Below are 15847 nucleotides of genomic sequence, written 5' to 3' on the forward strand. Positions count from 1 at the left end.
CAGGCAGGAAGGGTTCGGGGAGTTGTGCCTACTGTGGACTTTGTTGGAAAAAGAGGGAAGCAGGTTTTGGACACGGAGCAGTCGCAGCACCTTTGGAACTATTTTCACAATTGTTCGCTGTGTTTTCTATTATGTGTGAAAATACATCTGCGGCCTTTTTATGCCAAAAAGAAGACATGCCTCACTCTGCACCTTACTAGTGGGAAAATAAAAGGGCTAAGAGGAATGAGCAAGGGCAATGAATGTTGCCATAGAAATGGACAAATACCCAGGTTATAGGAAGAGACGAGTTTTAAGAGTTGTCCACAACGTATTGTGGTCTTGTTGACATCATGATAGTTCACGTGAACAAGCATTCGACATTTTGAGACTGAGGACAGCTAGTTCTCTCTGTGTCAGTGTTTTTGTGGGGGGCTTCACAAACATAATCATTTGCATCTTGAAATATACAAATGTTGGGACTAATGTGTATGGAAAGGTGCATGAAATAACCCTGTGCATTTTGCATGAAAGCATGAATTTGAACACACCACTTTTGTGTTTTCTTTTTTTCAGATTCTTTTTTGTAAAACGGGTCTTCTAAGCACTCAAACAACAGGCAGCACACAAATCACCTAAACAGTGTGGCAATTGACAGCTACACCTCTGTAAACTAGGCTAATCCGGGGGGTGAGGAATCATCCCCAATAGGAACAGACCAAGTCGGAAAAATGTGCGCATTTCAACGTGGTATTAGCATCGAGGGAATGCAAAAATGTATACAGAACCTCTGCAAACAGTAGATTTCATCTGAAGGGTTTCAAACACATCTGAAAACATTACATCATCTGTATTCAGGGACATCATTTCAACAAAATGCCTGGGGTAGTAGGACTGGCATTGCATATCCCTTGCCCCCCATGATGACATCACAGGACGTGATGTCATTTGACCCTGCCCATGTGACATCACGGGAAGTGATGGCAAACGATCTTCATATTTTTCAGATGCATCTAGCAACCGTGTTTCCAGGTGCTCTCATTTCAGCTAGATATAAGAACTTGGGCACAGAGGGAGGCGTGATTTGTCCACGTTCATATATTTGGGAAATGTCATTTTCCAGTTTTGACGATGGCTCTATATGTAAAACATACATAATGATGTACTTGTAACAGGGTAACCGAAATACCTAATGCAATCTACAGCCAGTGTATGAAACATCTATGAACAATGGACACAAAAGTACACGTTATCTGTGGCGTCGCTGTGTTAAAAAAGCCAAAAAAGCACTGATCCCAGGAGGCGTGTGCTGCTTGTTTACCCAGGAACAAAATGATGCATGTGCAAGGCCTGAAAATTAATTCATTGATTAGGATTTAGTAGGCGATTGCGTCCGAGCGTAGAGATGGAGACAAACTAACAAAAATGGATTTGGAGGTTAGGGGGGATTCTTCCCCCTCCCCTGAGAAAATGTTTTGAATAATGGGTTAAAATGGCACCTTATGCAGCACACTTTCTGTAAAAATGGGGGTAAAAGGCCAACAATGTGGGTAAAAGGCCAACACTCGGTTTAGTAGAGTGTAGGTTAAATCATGAAAAAAGCACAATAGATGCAAGTCACAAAACGTGCACAGGGCATTTCCCAATGCATTATCATGCTGGTCCCTGCAATATATGCCAGTATAAAAAACATGTTCATGCTGGCTGTGTCCATACATGTACATGCTGGCTCCACCAACATATGCTAGTAGTCCCATATAAGACCATACTCATGTTCGCTTTAAGATGTTCTTTTATAGTATCATCACTGGCACTGGGCACAAAACTGGCTGTGTTAATACATGCCAGTACTCCTATGTAAGAACATGTATAGGAGTAGACGTACACATCCGCAGGATATCCTACCCCCCTATGTCCCCTGTATTGCAGACATGAGACTTTGCCCTATCTAAGACCAGCTATTGTACCAATACCACAGCAAGTATTTGGAAGACAGTATCCATTAAGACAACCATATAGAATGTACCCTCGAGTTGATGACAGCCTACAGGAGAAAATTCCTGAAGGAATGTGGCAAAGAGCTAAGAAAATGGACTGATGACATCACAGGAAAGTGTGCACAAAGTCCTGAAATACTGAATGAAGACAATGGGCCTCATTGCACGGAAGGCGCTAAGGGTTTACGGTCACCGGTACCGTTAACCCTTACCGCCTTACTACGAGGTCCCTTTGCGGGTTGGTACTTTAACGCCTGCTTTTTAGCAGGCGTTAAAAACCAACCCGCAAAGGGACCAGGGTGCTAATTAAGGTACCGCAATTTGCGGTACCGTAATTAGCACCTTCCCCATTCCCATTATGCCCTATGGGGCAAAAATGGGAATGGGGAAGGGCAATGGGGGAAGGGGGAATTACCGCCCCGCCAACCTTGGAATAGGGCGGTAATTCCCCTTTCCACCAAGGCGGTGCCAGTATTTTACTGGCATGGACCAAGGTGCTAACAGCACCTTGGTCCACCGCCTACCGTGTAATGAGGCCCAATGTATGAATACTAGAGGGGAAATGACGAATTAAAGAATCAGGTGAACCTTTGGCCATTCCCACTCTAAATTTGAAAACACTAAAGGGCTGCTAGCCATGGGCAGTGGCCCCAGCCTTTAGCGGTGCCCACTGTGCATGTTCCCCCAATATGTTTCTTTTGGACTCACTAGGTAGCCACAGCTGCATGTCTTTTGGGCCCACTAGCCAGGGCCTTCGGCTGTGCCCACTGTATATTTTAAAACACTGATGGGCCACTAGTCATGGCCTGTCTTCTGTATATGTTCCCACGTTATGTTTATTTTGGACCCACTATACACATCTTTTGGGCCCACTAGCCAGGGTCTCTGGCCGTGCCCACTGTATATTTCAAAACACTACTGGGCCACTGGCCATGGCCAGTGGTCACGACCATTCAGACCGTTTTCCGCCCTCCCCACCTCACAGTGGCTGTACAAATCCATGTTTTAATTAATCCAATTTGTTTAATTCTCTTGATTTTTAAAACACTTTTTTTTCCATAATCGCAGTTATCTTGGAATTTCACCCCAAATACCCATGGTAACTGCAGATATCCGTAAAAAAAAGATTAAAAAAAAGATTCCTTGCCCTCCCAGGAATAGCCAAGTGCCCCCTCTCATGTTTGCCCCCACCCACAACTCCCTTTTCCCTCCCTAGCCCTCTCCCATTCCCCCCAAAAGTCATGGTGCATTCAAATTCCTGATCTGGTTTTCTTTTGTAACCTGTTTTATTTTCTTGTGCCCCCCCACCCAGATGTAGGGAAGCACTTTCTATGGCAGCATCCTTTTCACACCAGTCTTCACAAGCCAAAGGGCCAAAACATGACACAACTAAATGGCCTTCTAGGAGCACAATGCTGAGGAGGTGGCCATCCACATAAATAATATTGTACATGGAAATGTCCAGCGTGTGACTGTGTTTCCTTTCCCAGACTTGGGTGGGCATGGTGAGCAGCAGGCTTAATAGAGATGGACATGCATTGACTATGTCTAAAACGTACCAGCTTTCAGTAGGTTTGCAAATGCTATGCCTGACAATACCCGATTTCTTCATGCCTGTCTGAGATTTCTTTGGGGCCCTCTAACTATGGCCTTTGGCCATGGCCACTGTACATGTTGCACCAATAGGTTTCATTACGGCCCACTAGCCATGGCACAGCGATCCATTACCCGCCGCCTAGGCGATGTGATCACTGCAGGTGCAAAATAGCTTATTTGTTCACTCTCTCCCCATTCCCACGAAATTCTTCTGATATTCCTGCGATAATGTCAATAAACTACACATACAGCAGCCTTTAACTAGCCAGGCCTATCGGATGTCCCCGGTTTACCTCCAATAACCCTAGAAAATCCCAAATTCTTCCCTGTCCTCATAGGCACGCACCAAGTGTACCTCTGCCCGTTCCATGGACCCTCTACTCCCTCAAGAGTTTTTCCCATTTGGCCCACTCCGGGCCATTACCCCCCATCACTGTTTGGTTACTGTGCTGCATTTTTGTTCTCCGAGGTGGACTGGATTGAAAAGTGAGTGCTGAATTTCAGGGGATTTGCTGCATTCAATCTCATCACCTTAACTCTCTCTTAACAAATTATTGTTTACGAATTTCAAGGGTTTGGCTATATCTTGGTTTCCTCAGGGCCCACTAGCCATGGCCTTTTGATGTGGCCACTTTACATGTTATACCAATAGTTTTCTTTTGGGTCCACTAGCCATGGCGTTCAGCCGAGAAAAGAGAGGCAGTGCCACATTAATAAATTTGAGAGGGGCCTGAAAAAAGTGGCATCATCAGAATAGTAAGAAAAGAGAAAAAAGGTCCACAACTTCCAAGGCACTTGTAAAAAAAATGTCCAAAGAATAAAAAAATAAGATAATTAAAAAAGCAACGGAATCAACCACAGCTGAAAAAAGTTACAAAAACATTTAATGTTAACCATATAAAACATGTATCCAAAAATAGTTAATTGAAACAAAAAAAGTAACTATAGGAACCTGATTTAACAGGAACAAACATTGAGTGCCACCCAAGGTGAAGAAACAATAGACACAATTAACCATCACCAAAGTGACACATAACAAACAAAAGGGAATTATCTCAAAGAAATAAAGAAACCCCCACCAAATTAAAAAGGCAACGTAACAGAGTTTACACCTTTTATGTTGGCTAACCAAACACAATGGTATAATTGCCTAATGGTAATGCATGCAGAAGATGGCTACTGTAAGAGTCATTGTGAAAAGACTGGCTACTCGAGTTTCGGCCATCTGAGGCCAAATTTCTTTCAAAGGCCAAGCCTTCATCAGGGTGGCCAACAATGTAGCAATAGTTTAGGTACTTACTCCTTGTGAATGTAAATAAAGCAATTGTAAAGAGTGATGTATGAAGACATGCATGAGTTAAAAAAGGCAACTAAACCAAAAAGAGTTTTTAAAAATGTACTATGTAAATTCACAGTTGAAATTGTTCAACCAAAAGCGCACCCTGCAGGCTGTGCTCCCCCACGTCGCCACATAGCATCTGAAAGGATATAAATTGCACCAATAACTAACTCCAAGTCTTAGAATGAATACTGACAATCCAATGTGCCCTAGCCAATAAAAACATGATAATCATGGCAGAGTAAATGCTGATATAATCTCATGTTGGGTACACCTCTGCATTATCATAGCGGCTCTGTATGTCAACAATGCGGTGTGAACCTTTTCATTTTTTCAAAGCCTCTGAGCCTCTCTTCCAGAGGAGTAGACAGGGAAGGACCTGAGCGAGCAAGGCCCCCCAAAATCTGTAAATGCCCACTCAGCAGCACTTTGTGGTCATTTACAGATGTTATTGTCACTGCGCTGGGCCCAGCTACATTAGCTTCAGACCTCACATGTAAGACACGCCTGGCCACATCTCTGCTCTTTGCTGCAAAGCACCAAGATCGATTTTTTTAGATATAGATATATATATATATATATATATATATTCAATGAACAAACTTTGTTAAAGGGACGTTATGGTTAAGTTGCACTAATAAAAACCTGTGAAATTCAATGAAAAAACGTTAAAGGGATGTTATGGTTACAAGTAAAACTTAAAAAAATCAGAAATTCACCAGTTATGGTAAGCTAAGCAACCATAACTCGTGCCACCCCAGTGCTCTGCTAAGACTAACACCCAGGACAGCAAAGATGACATCACATATGTCATTGATGACATCACTGATGACATCACATATCTGTCCCACTAGAGGTGGGTCTGCCCGGAGGTTTGGTCATGCTTTTGTGAAGCTTGGGAAGGAAATAGATGGTTGGCATGACTGGAAACATGTTGTTGAGGAAACTACAGTCATCATCATTCAGAATGCCTGCATCAGCCCATTTTTTAAGAAGAGTGGTACGCTTGGTGTTTATTTCTGCTGATGGATCAGTCTCTAATCTCATGAAGCATTGGGTATCTGAATGTTGTCTAGTGGCTTCATTAATATAGTCTGTTTGATTTTTGAATAACAATGTTAGTACCCTTATCAGATGCCTTGATGATACAGTTAGAGAGATTTTGCAGTTCCTCCAAGGTGGTCCTTTCCTTTATTGAAAGATTGTTAGGCTGCCGGCTTCTCTGTAGCCTAGCTTTTTTTAGGTCATGGATGACCAAATCCTGCAAAGCTTTGATATTTCCTCCAGGTTGGAAAAGATGATTGAATTTGGATGTGTTCCTTAGTTTGCTTTTGGTGGGCCAAGCTGTGTTGTATCCAACATCAGTTCTGGAGTTCTAGTATCTTCTGGAGCGTCTGATTCAATGTGGGCCAGATTCAATAAGGTACTTAAATCTTCAATAACTACTTCAGTTTTTCCTGAGGGTTTAGTGATTGGTTTCTTCACGGATGGATTAAGCATGAAGAACATTTTCAATATGTTCTTGCTCATATAACTGTCAAAATCAATTTGTGTTTGCAAATAGTCATAGGGGGTCATTCCGAGTATGGCGATAAGGGTTAACGGTCACAGGTAACGAGACCGATGTTAAACCCTTACCGCCCTATTCCGAGTTCCCTTTGCGGGTTGGTACTTAACGCCTGCTTTTTGCAGGCGTTAAAAAACCAACACGCAAAGGGACCTAGGAGCTAATTACGGCACCGTAACTTACGGTGCCGTAATTAGCGCCTTCCCCATTCCCATTGAGCCCTATGGGGCAAAAATGGGAATGGGAAGGGTCCATGGTGAATGGGGAATTACCGCCCCACCAACCTTGGAATGGGGCGGTAATTCCGCCATTCACCATGGCGGAGTCTGAAAAATAACGGCATCGACCAAGGCACTTATAGCGCCTTGGTTAACGCCAGGGTCGGAATGAGGCCCATAGTATGCAGTGGGACAGAAATGTATCCCATACTTCGGTACTTTGACTTGTGCTTTGGTGTGCATGATCAGAGAGGTTGATGATACTGATGTCAGTTTTTTTGTTGTCATTCATTTCCTCAGTTGAAATCCAAAGTGCATCTCCCTTTATGATTTGTCTGTTTCTGATGTACTTGTTCTGCTTCCCCCACCTTGTTTTCCTTTTCCTCTTTGGCCTGCTGGACTTCCTCAGCCCCTGCCTTTTTGTTTTTTGATGTTGGTGTTTCGGCCATCTAAGCCCAACAGCCTCATTTTGTCTAAAAGATTAGTTCTTCTTGGAGGACGATCGGTCTCACTGTTGGATGATTCAGATTCTGTGATGGAACTTGCATCACTGGAGCTGGCGGTTGTGCTATCAGGATCAGTGGGAGCGAGCCCTATGTTTTTGCACAATGAGTCTGGAGCGGCGAGCAAAGGTGTAAACTCTGCCCAGTTCGTAATATTCCTTGTCTCTGAGGAACTTTATTTGTTTTCTGAATTTGATTTCACCTTCAAATGTGAGTAGGCTTGCTTCTATGTTGGACTTCAGTTTCTTTCCTTTCTCACTTGGTGTGACTTGTGATAGTTGCTGTAATAACTCTTCAATTTTTTGCCGAAGTTCTCTGGTGATCTATGCGAGCATACTTGATTAAGATATTGAGGAATGTCGCTGAGCATGCATTCATTGAGTCTCCCCATTCTTTTAACATTTCAGGATACATCTCTCCAAAATTCAGAGCCCCCTCAGGATACGATTCACATCAATATAATTTTGGAGTGAATGTTCCTCCCTCTTTGCAGTGAAGTTTCTCCAATTCTTTCAAAAGTGCTGTCTCATTAGTCCCCATGTTGGCTTCTGGAATGATGTTAGGATTGTTGGATTTGCGTGCATACTGTGTCTCACAAAAAAGGGATTGGGCTTGCTTTGTTTGTGCACTTTCTTTTTCTGCTTGTCACACCATCATATCAAAGCTATGTTACTGGATGTCGGGCGAAGCAGCAGCTTTGTGAAAAATATGAGGCAGTAACTGCTACAGGAGTCTGGGCAGGTTAGGACAAAATGTCCAGAAGCTCGCTGAAAAACAGGCAAAGGTATGCAAGGCCAGAGAAACCCACAGACAAAATTGCATATGCACTTATCGTTACTCCGGACTCCCCGTCCACTCTCCGATGGGAGGGGACTCCACAGCAGCTTGGTTCCTGCAGTCGGCAAACTGCTGCAAGCTGTCCGCCTGAAGTCTCAGTGCTTTGTCTGGTGCGTAATGTGGGGAAACAGCTGGTGAATGGAAACCCCTTTACGTATCCAAGTCTCAGCAGGTGCAAGTCCAGCGCCATGGCACGAAACAATATGAAAAAACTTGGGTACAATGCAAAAGCAAGCGCTGGGGACTCTCTGTGTGTATTACACAAAACACCAAGAAAGTTATCAATTTATGCTGGAAAACTCCATTTGAGCGAAGTCACGAATTCCAAACGCTACCTAGTAGCCATTGCTGCAGGTTCACGTCCAGTTCTGAGACACATCAGTAAGGCATTGTTGGTATGCAAATTAACCCAAATGCTAACCTTTTTTCTCCAAGAAATTTCTTAGAAGGCGGTGCTACTTTACTTTATACATAGCTCAATCAATCCAAGACAGACATGTTGCAAGACTGTCAGGATAACTAAAGACCTGCTTAGTTCGGCATTGAACTACCCATGCGTGTGGGATTGCCCCGGTATTCCCCTGTTAACACTTGAAAAAACAAACCTCTTTCCTGTCTTCAAAGGCACTCAACTAGTGCCTCCCTTCCTCTTCTCATGGTCCCCCCACTTCCCTCAATTGCTTTATTCCTCCATGGCCCTCTCCGGTCCATTCCCCCTACCACTGACACTTCGTGTGACACATTTTCTTCTCCGAGGTGGAGTTGATTGAAATGCAAGTGCTGAATTTCAGGGGTTTTGTTATGTTCCATCTGTTCACCTTAACTCTTTCTTAACAAATATCTTTTCACTGGATTTGGCCATTGGCCATGGCCGAACATGTTGGATAGTTTCTTGACGTCGCACTAGCTATCACCTTCGGCTTTGGCCTCTGTACATGTTGCACCAAGATCTTTCTTTTGGGCCTTCTAGCCATTACCACTGTCCATGTCGCACCATTAATTTGCTACCAAACACCCATTACCCCCTGCCCAGTAGATGTAGGCACTGTAGATGTTAAACCTTTATTTTCTAACTCCTTATTCCAGTGATAATTGCACAGTAATAATTTCCAATAACAAAAATTGCAGAAATTCCTGCGGTAGAGTGGCAGTTACCCGCAATAATGGGAATAATTCTCAGAATTGAAAAATCTTCCATGTCTTCACAGGGACTCAACATTTGTCCCTCTTTTTTATAAAGGTACCCTCACTACATCCAATTGCTGTTTCCCTCCCTAACCCTCTCACATTACCCCATAACCCATCATTTTTTATAGCTCCTCTTGCAGTGTTGCTGCTGTAATCTCATGAGATTTGCGCAGTCTTCCCCATATAAACTGAAAATGTTCTACCCGTAACTGCCTGCCGAACCCTCCGCAAATCACCAACTTCACATGGTGTCTTCTTTCCCATTACCGACCTCTGACCTGACATTATTGTGATTAGTATTGGTATTTATATAGCGCCTATAGTCAGGCCATCAAAGCGCTGTCAGTATTCCCCTAGGAGTTACTACATAAACACAAGAGATTTGACTCTCTTTCTGATGTCAAGAATGTTATTAGACTTGGTTCTTCCAAAGTTTGGTGCAAATCGTCACAGTGCTCTTTTTTGCACTACGGCTGTTCAGAAACTGCACCCTTTCCTCTATGGGAAAATGAAGGGAAGTGGCTGAAAATGGTAATTTTATGTTTTGTTAATAACGTTTTCATTTTTTGATGAATTGTTCCCAGAATGTCCAGCCTGGTGGGGGCTTTGACAAACATTTGGTTTAGAAAATGTTATCCAAATCCATCTGGCAAGTCAAAATTGAATAGCCTCTCTGCTGTAAAAGCATTAAGACCAATATAAATGTTTTATGGAGCAACTATTTTAAAAACTACTGGATGGATTTACCACAAAGCAGTCAAGAAATGTAAGTCAACACTTTGTGCCCAAATTGTTTCTTGTTTGGTCCAAACCTGTTTAAAAACTGCACTTTTTGTGTATGGGAAAATGAATGGGCTGAAAACTGTAAAAGTGTGGTGTTTTGTTTCCTTTATAACTTTTTTCATTTTATAACCTACTAGCAGAAATACGGGTTCTATAGACAGATATAACAGTGATCATGTAGGTCTCTGTTCTGATTCAATTGGTGTACATGGCACCCTGAAGTAAACTGCACTGAAAATGGATGTGTGTGGCTGGCTGACATACCCTGGAGAAGACGTTGGGGGTGACGAGTGTTGGTGCATACTGGCACCTCCTGTGGTCTCTCCCTACCTCGCCTCACCCTGGCATGGTGCAGTTTGTTGCAGTACATTGCAGTGCAAATATCTTGGAAACCATGAATCCTAGGGCCTGGGCTTCTAGTTTTGTTCCTCGTGTCGGGACCGGTCCTTCTATGACCACATTGAGGTTTTGCAGATTTCAGACATCCGTCTCATGTGTGAAGGTGCTGAAATCTGGGGAAAGGTGAAGGCAAGTCCCTGAACACTCACATCAGAGAGAATACAACCCAATAGGGAAGAAAGGCCCAAGTTGATCTTGTAAGAATAATATGTTTTTAATCTCAGACGCAGATGAGAGCAACAGCAAAGAACTCTGCTGCTAAGAACGTTCTGCCGAAAAGTAGCACAAGCAGAATCTTCTAAAGAGAAACATCGTCATATATGACGCAATTCATAGGGTGAAATCCTGCGTGGCTGGTTGGTGTGTGCCTATACAGGATCCGCCTGCCCCATAAGGTATGCCAGGCCATTGGTTCCAGCCCAAGGTCGAAGGTCAGAAAACAAATTAATTATACTCCTACCATACGACTAATTTATCATTCATACTGTCACTTGGCAGGCCTTCAGATGGGCACAAAGGAGGTTCTGGGGAACTGTAACCTTCACACACACATTTCACTCATTCCCTTCTGCGCCATCCCATGCCAAACTCTCCACCCTCGTTTTGAAAAAAAAATAAGTAAATAAATGTATCCCTCCCAGCACCTCGCAATACAAGTCACACAATTATTGCTACAATGATGTGCCCTGTCCATCCTCTTTGAACAATGCCGCATTTTTCCACACAGGCCTTCCCTTCTACCTATAGTTACAAATATCTATGCAAAATAGCAATGCTGCTCATGCCCTATGCTATACTATGTGGAAAGACTATGTTTGGTTATATTGGAGTGGGGATCTTTTTTATCGGGAGGTGTCATCTCACTGTCCCTGTACCCCCTGGCCCATCATAGTGCTTTGAACGCATCTCCCCTCACTGTAAAGTGCTTAGGGGGTAGGGCGGGGCTGCACCCTTCCCAACAAAAGGGTGGGGTTTCCAAATGTAGCTAGTAATGTTCTGAGGGTCCAATCAGTTAATAGTGCAGACTGGTGAAACAGTGTGGAATTTCTATAAGGAACCTCGCTTTGCCAAGCCACGAATCCACAAACAAATGTTGACTTGTGCTTAAATCCAGGAAATGATGGGGGGTGTCCAAGTGGTAGTCATGTAGACGGTAATGTCTGGAGGGTCGTACCAGGTAACTATGCAAAATGTTGTGCAGATTGGTAAAATGGTGTGGCATTGTACAAGGAACAACGCCTCACCAAGCCACAAACCCACACACAAACTTTAACTTGTACTGAAATCCAGGGAACCGGGTGGGGTGTCCAAATGGCACATAGCCAGTAATGTCCAGAGGGTCCTAACAGGTACCTATGCAGAATTAGGTGCAGATTGGTGAAACGGTGTGGAATTGTATAAGGAACAACGCTTCGCCACAAGTCCCGCCACAAACTAACAAACACATTTTGACTTTTATATACAGAGATTGTTCTCAGAATTTGTAGTTTGGGGTGGCCTTTGACAAACCTATTTTTTGTTGAAAATTTCATTCAACTCCATCCAGGAAGTCAAAGGTTATTAGCAATAAGAGTTTTGGGAAAAAATAGCTGCTTTTTTCATTTCTGAAAAGCCTCTCATCCTCTCTGCTGCAATGCACCATGGGAGATATAGCTATAATTTTGGGAAAATGCAGCACCACCTTCTCCATCAAATATTTTAACAACTACTGGATGGAATAACCCCAGACCCCTCCAAGAAATCTAGATAATGCTTCATGCACAAGTTGTTTCGTACCTCATCCAATTCTAACCACTGATTTTTGCAGTGCACAGCAAAGAAATGTTTCTTGATGGGGAAATTAATTTGAGTAGGCCGCAGACAGTGTTTTTTTGCTTTCTTAATAACCTTTTCATTTTCTAACGAATATTTTCCTGAATTACCAGTCTGACGGGGCCCTTGACATGCTTTCTGTTTGCAAAATATCAGCCAAATCTGTCATGCAAGTCAAACGTTATTAGCAATTCAATGTGTGGATTTCCTATGGAATTGAATCCTCACATTAACTATAGTGCAGAGACTGTCGCACTATAATATATATTTTATTGTGAGGCGGTCACCGCACTATAGTTCAGGTGAGTGTTGAGTTCCATAGGAAACCAGAGAAATGAATTGCTAATAACCTTTGACTCGTATGATGAATTTGGCTGAAATTCTGCAAAGAAAATTTGGGCTCACACCCCCCTTATCCCTGTTCCCCCCTGGACTGGGGATTTTGGGAAAGATCCATAAAAAAAATTAAAAGGTTATTAAGAAAGTTAAAAAAAAATAAAACTATTCTGGCCTAGTGCCCATTCATTTTCCTACGGAGAAAAAGTGCGGTTTTTGAACAGCCGTAGCACAAAACAAAAACCACTGGGCAGATTTGGACCAAATAAGAAATAACCTTGGCAAAAAGCATTGACTTAAATTTCTTGACTGGTTTGGGTAAATCCATCCAGTAGCTTGTAAAATATTTGACAGGGAATGGGGTGCCCCCTGCTTCTTAAAACATTTATATCATCCTTAGTGCATTTTACAGCACAGCAGCTGAGCGAGGATAATAACGTTTGACTTTTTGGATGAATTTAGATGATATTTTCCAAACAAACAGTTTATCAACAACCCAACCAAACTGGGCATTCGTTAGAAAATGAAAAAGTTACTAAGAAAACATAAAAACGCTGTTATCAGCTTACTCACATTCATTTTCCATAGCGAAAAAGGTGCCGTTTTTGACCGGCCATAGCATGAAAACCGATTGGCATACATGGAGCACATAAGAAAACATTTGGGCACAATCCATTGACTTAATTTCTTTCATTGGTTTGGCGTAAATCCATCCAGTAGTTTTTAAAATATTTCACAGAGAACAGGGTGTGCCCTTCACCTTAAAACCTTGATTTCATTATTGGTTCTTTGCAGCAGGATGAGAGTGGCTAATAACTTGTGACTTGCCTGATGGATTAGGATGACATTTTCTAAGCCAAAGGATTGTCAAAGGGGCCCCCCGAACTGGAAATGTTGGTAACAATTTTCCCAAAATTGACAAAGTTGTTAAGAATGGTGTGAACTGTGTATAGTGGCCACGGCATGTAGGGTAGCGATGGCTAAACGCTCTGGCCACCTAGTGGGTCCAAAAGAAACATATTAGGGGAACATGTACAGCAGGCATGGGCAAAATCCATGTCAAATGGCCTGGAAGTATACAGTGGGCACGGCCGAAGGCGACCTTGTGGGTGTACAAGAAACACACTGGGGATCATTTCGGCCGTAGCCACTGACCATGGCCAAACGCCATGGCTAGTGGCCCTTAAACGAACTATGCTATAACAAAACCCTTGAATGTCACTAAAAAATCTTTAGTTAAAGTGCAGTTATGTTGACCAGATTTATGCAACAAACACTTGAAATTCAGCATATGTGGGAACTGCCCTTTAATTAACGTTGTTTCAGTGAATATATATCTGATATAGAGTATTAAGTAAAACTTGCATACAGAATCTTTCTGTAGCCATATGCACAAATCTTGGGAGGATAGCTCAGGGGCAATGTGGTCGCCTTGGAAACAAGACGGCATGGAGCAACACAGGTTCGATCTCCGGGTCCGCGCTTAGATACCTCCGGGTATTAAGTGCGTTATAAATAACCTATCATATCAAATGACTAAGATATCCTAGTGGATTGTCAGACAATCTTGGTGTGAATCTTTTGAATCCGTTAAGATAAACCATTGGGTTTGTGCACTAGTGCACCCCTGGACCATAATGGATGCACTTTAATTACGACCTCAAAGCCAAAACACAGGCACCCTCTCAGGTATTTCCCCAGTTTATGAGATAGAAGCTTGTGGCATATGCTGTTTTGGGGCTGTACTGCAGTGCTGGTACTGCTTGCTAAAGAACTCAATGCTTATGGTGCTTGAAGCCAGCAATAAGTTGTCAAGCTGCTTACTTTTTGGCATCCCATCAGCCCTACTGGGAACTGAGAGGATGTCACTGACTATGGTATTGTTGCTCGCTAGATGAGCATGCTTGAGCATTATTCTAAATTTCTGATTTTCTATTTTACTTCATTGGATGTTTAAAACTGATCAGATTAATCAGCTTTTAAATCATGATCACTTTCACAGAGCACCTGAGTCCATGCAGTCACTTACCTCAAACTCCAGAACCACTTAAGAGGGCATTGTGACGTGGCTTTGGGATATGACATTGATTAACCTTCGCTGCATCAGCGCGAGCCCGTTGCGTGGGGCATGAGCAATTGCTTCTTTGATTCTCAAGAGAGTCTCACACGCCACCACAATTTAACTAGTCCGATGAAGCACAGCATGCAACCAGCCCCTGCGGTTTCATTGCCATTTGCTCTTCGGAAGGGCCTCACATAGATATTCCTTTAGATTTCCAACATGAGTATGTGTCACTTACTGATCCTGACAATGGCCCACCTCAATGTACCCGCATGCACCAAAGCTATCAAAAAATGTACCTTTCTCCTTTGACATAACCCCTGCCTACGCCTGTGTGATTTGCACCCTTTTTTCAATCCTCTTATCTTCTCCCAACTCTTTTTCCTCCACAGACTGAAGTCTGCGTCCCCCGGGCGGGGGCACAATATGCCAACTTCCAGACAAGCCAGGCCTTCTGAGACCACTACGGTAGTGATTTGGTACAGTATAAATACCTTTATAAAATAACTTTACCAGAAATGTGTTCACGCATCTGAAATGTTCTCATTTTGTCAAAGTCTGCCAGAGCAAAGGGTGTCTTAGGTAAACATGTGATCTACTGGTTTAACACCGATCGCTTCAATGAGCAATTAATCCAGTGACCTATATTGCTCCCAGGCATTTGTCAGATGCAACGACTAGTGTTGCCCCAATGGTATCTTCAATGTTTCCCGCTGCAAAGCCACAATATCTATGACACTGCACATAAATACAGCTACAAAGTGCCACTGGAACAATTTTTGCTTAACATAATGAACATTAGAGAACAGCAGAGCATCTTTTGTGGTGAACCCACACATGATATTATGAAATACAAGCAAAAAGATAGGTGGGTCTAGATAGTCATCTGAAAGGCAGCAAGTTTGTAGGCAGGAATCCCAGTCATGGTATAGGTTGCAGAGAATGCTTTTGGTTGTAGGATTTCAGAAGATATGAGGTGAAGTTTTTCGGGCGGAATGTCATAATAATTATAGATCATATGTAACACAAGTAAGCAACAGTGGCGCGTCTTCAGATTGCTCAGTGCCTCCTTGTATTGGTTCGACTATAAAGTCTATTTTGTATGTATTGATCTATTTAAAGGTGTTGTGTATGGCATTGCACTCTCCTTGACAGCCAATTCGGAGCACCATTGTAGGACAGTACTTCAGCTTTCAGAACTGTTTCCTCAGATTGCTGTAACAGAGAGACT

At 42.8% G+C, this 15847-nt stretch overlaps 1 protein-coding gene across 9 annotated transcripts in view; it reads left to right on the top strand.

Annotated features, from left to right (window-relative positions):
- Positions 1-15847, top strand: part of LINGO2 (leucine rich repeat and Ig domain containing 2) — a 5916036-nt gene that overhangs the window by 5661867 nt on the left and 238322 nt on the right. For 7 of the 9 annotated variants that reach the window (XM_069630911.1, XM_069630909.1, XM_069630910.1 and 4 more), the window contains one exon: positions 15009-15095. The gene's annotated coding sequence lies outside the window, so the exon portion shown is untranslated. The remainder of the gene's footprint in view (positions 1-15008; positions 15096-15847) is intronic. The other 2 variants (XM_069630914.1, XM_069630917.1) reach the window with 1 other exon arrangement.

The sequence above is a fragment of the Ambystoma mexicanum genome, chromosome 6q (genome assembly GCF_040938575.1).
Source record: "Ambystoma mexicanum isolate Mex_15411 chromosome 6q, UKY_AmexF1_1, whole genome shotgun sequence".
Taxonomy (NCBI): domain Eukaryota; kingdom Metazoa; phylum Chordata; class Amphibia; order Caudata; family Ambystomatidae; genus Ambystoma; species Ambystoma mexicanum.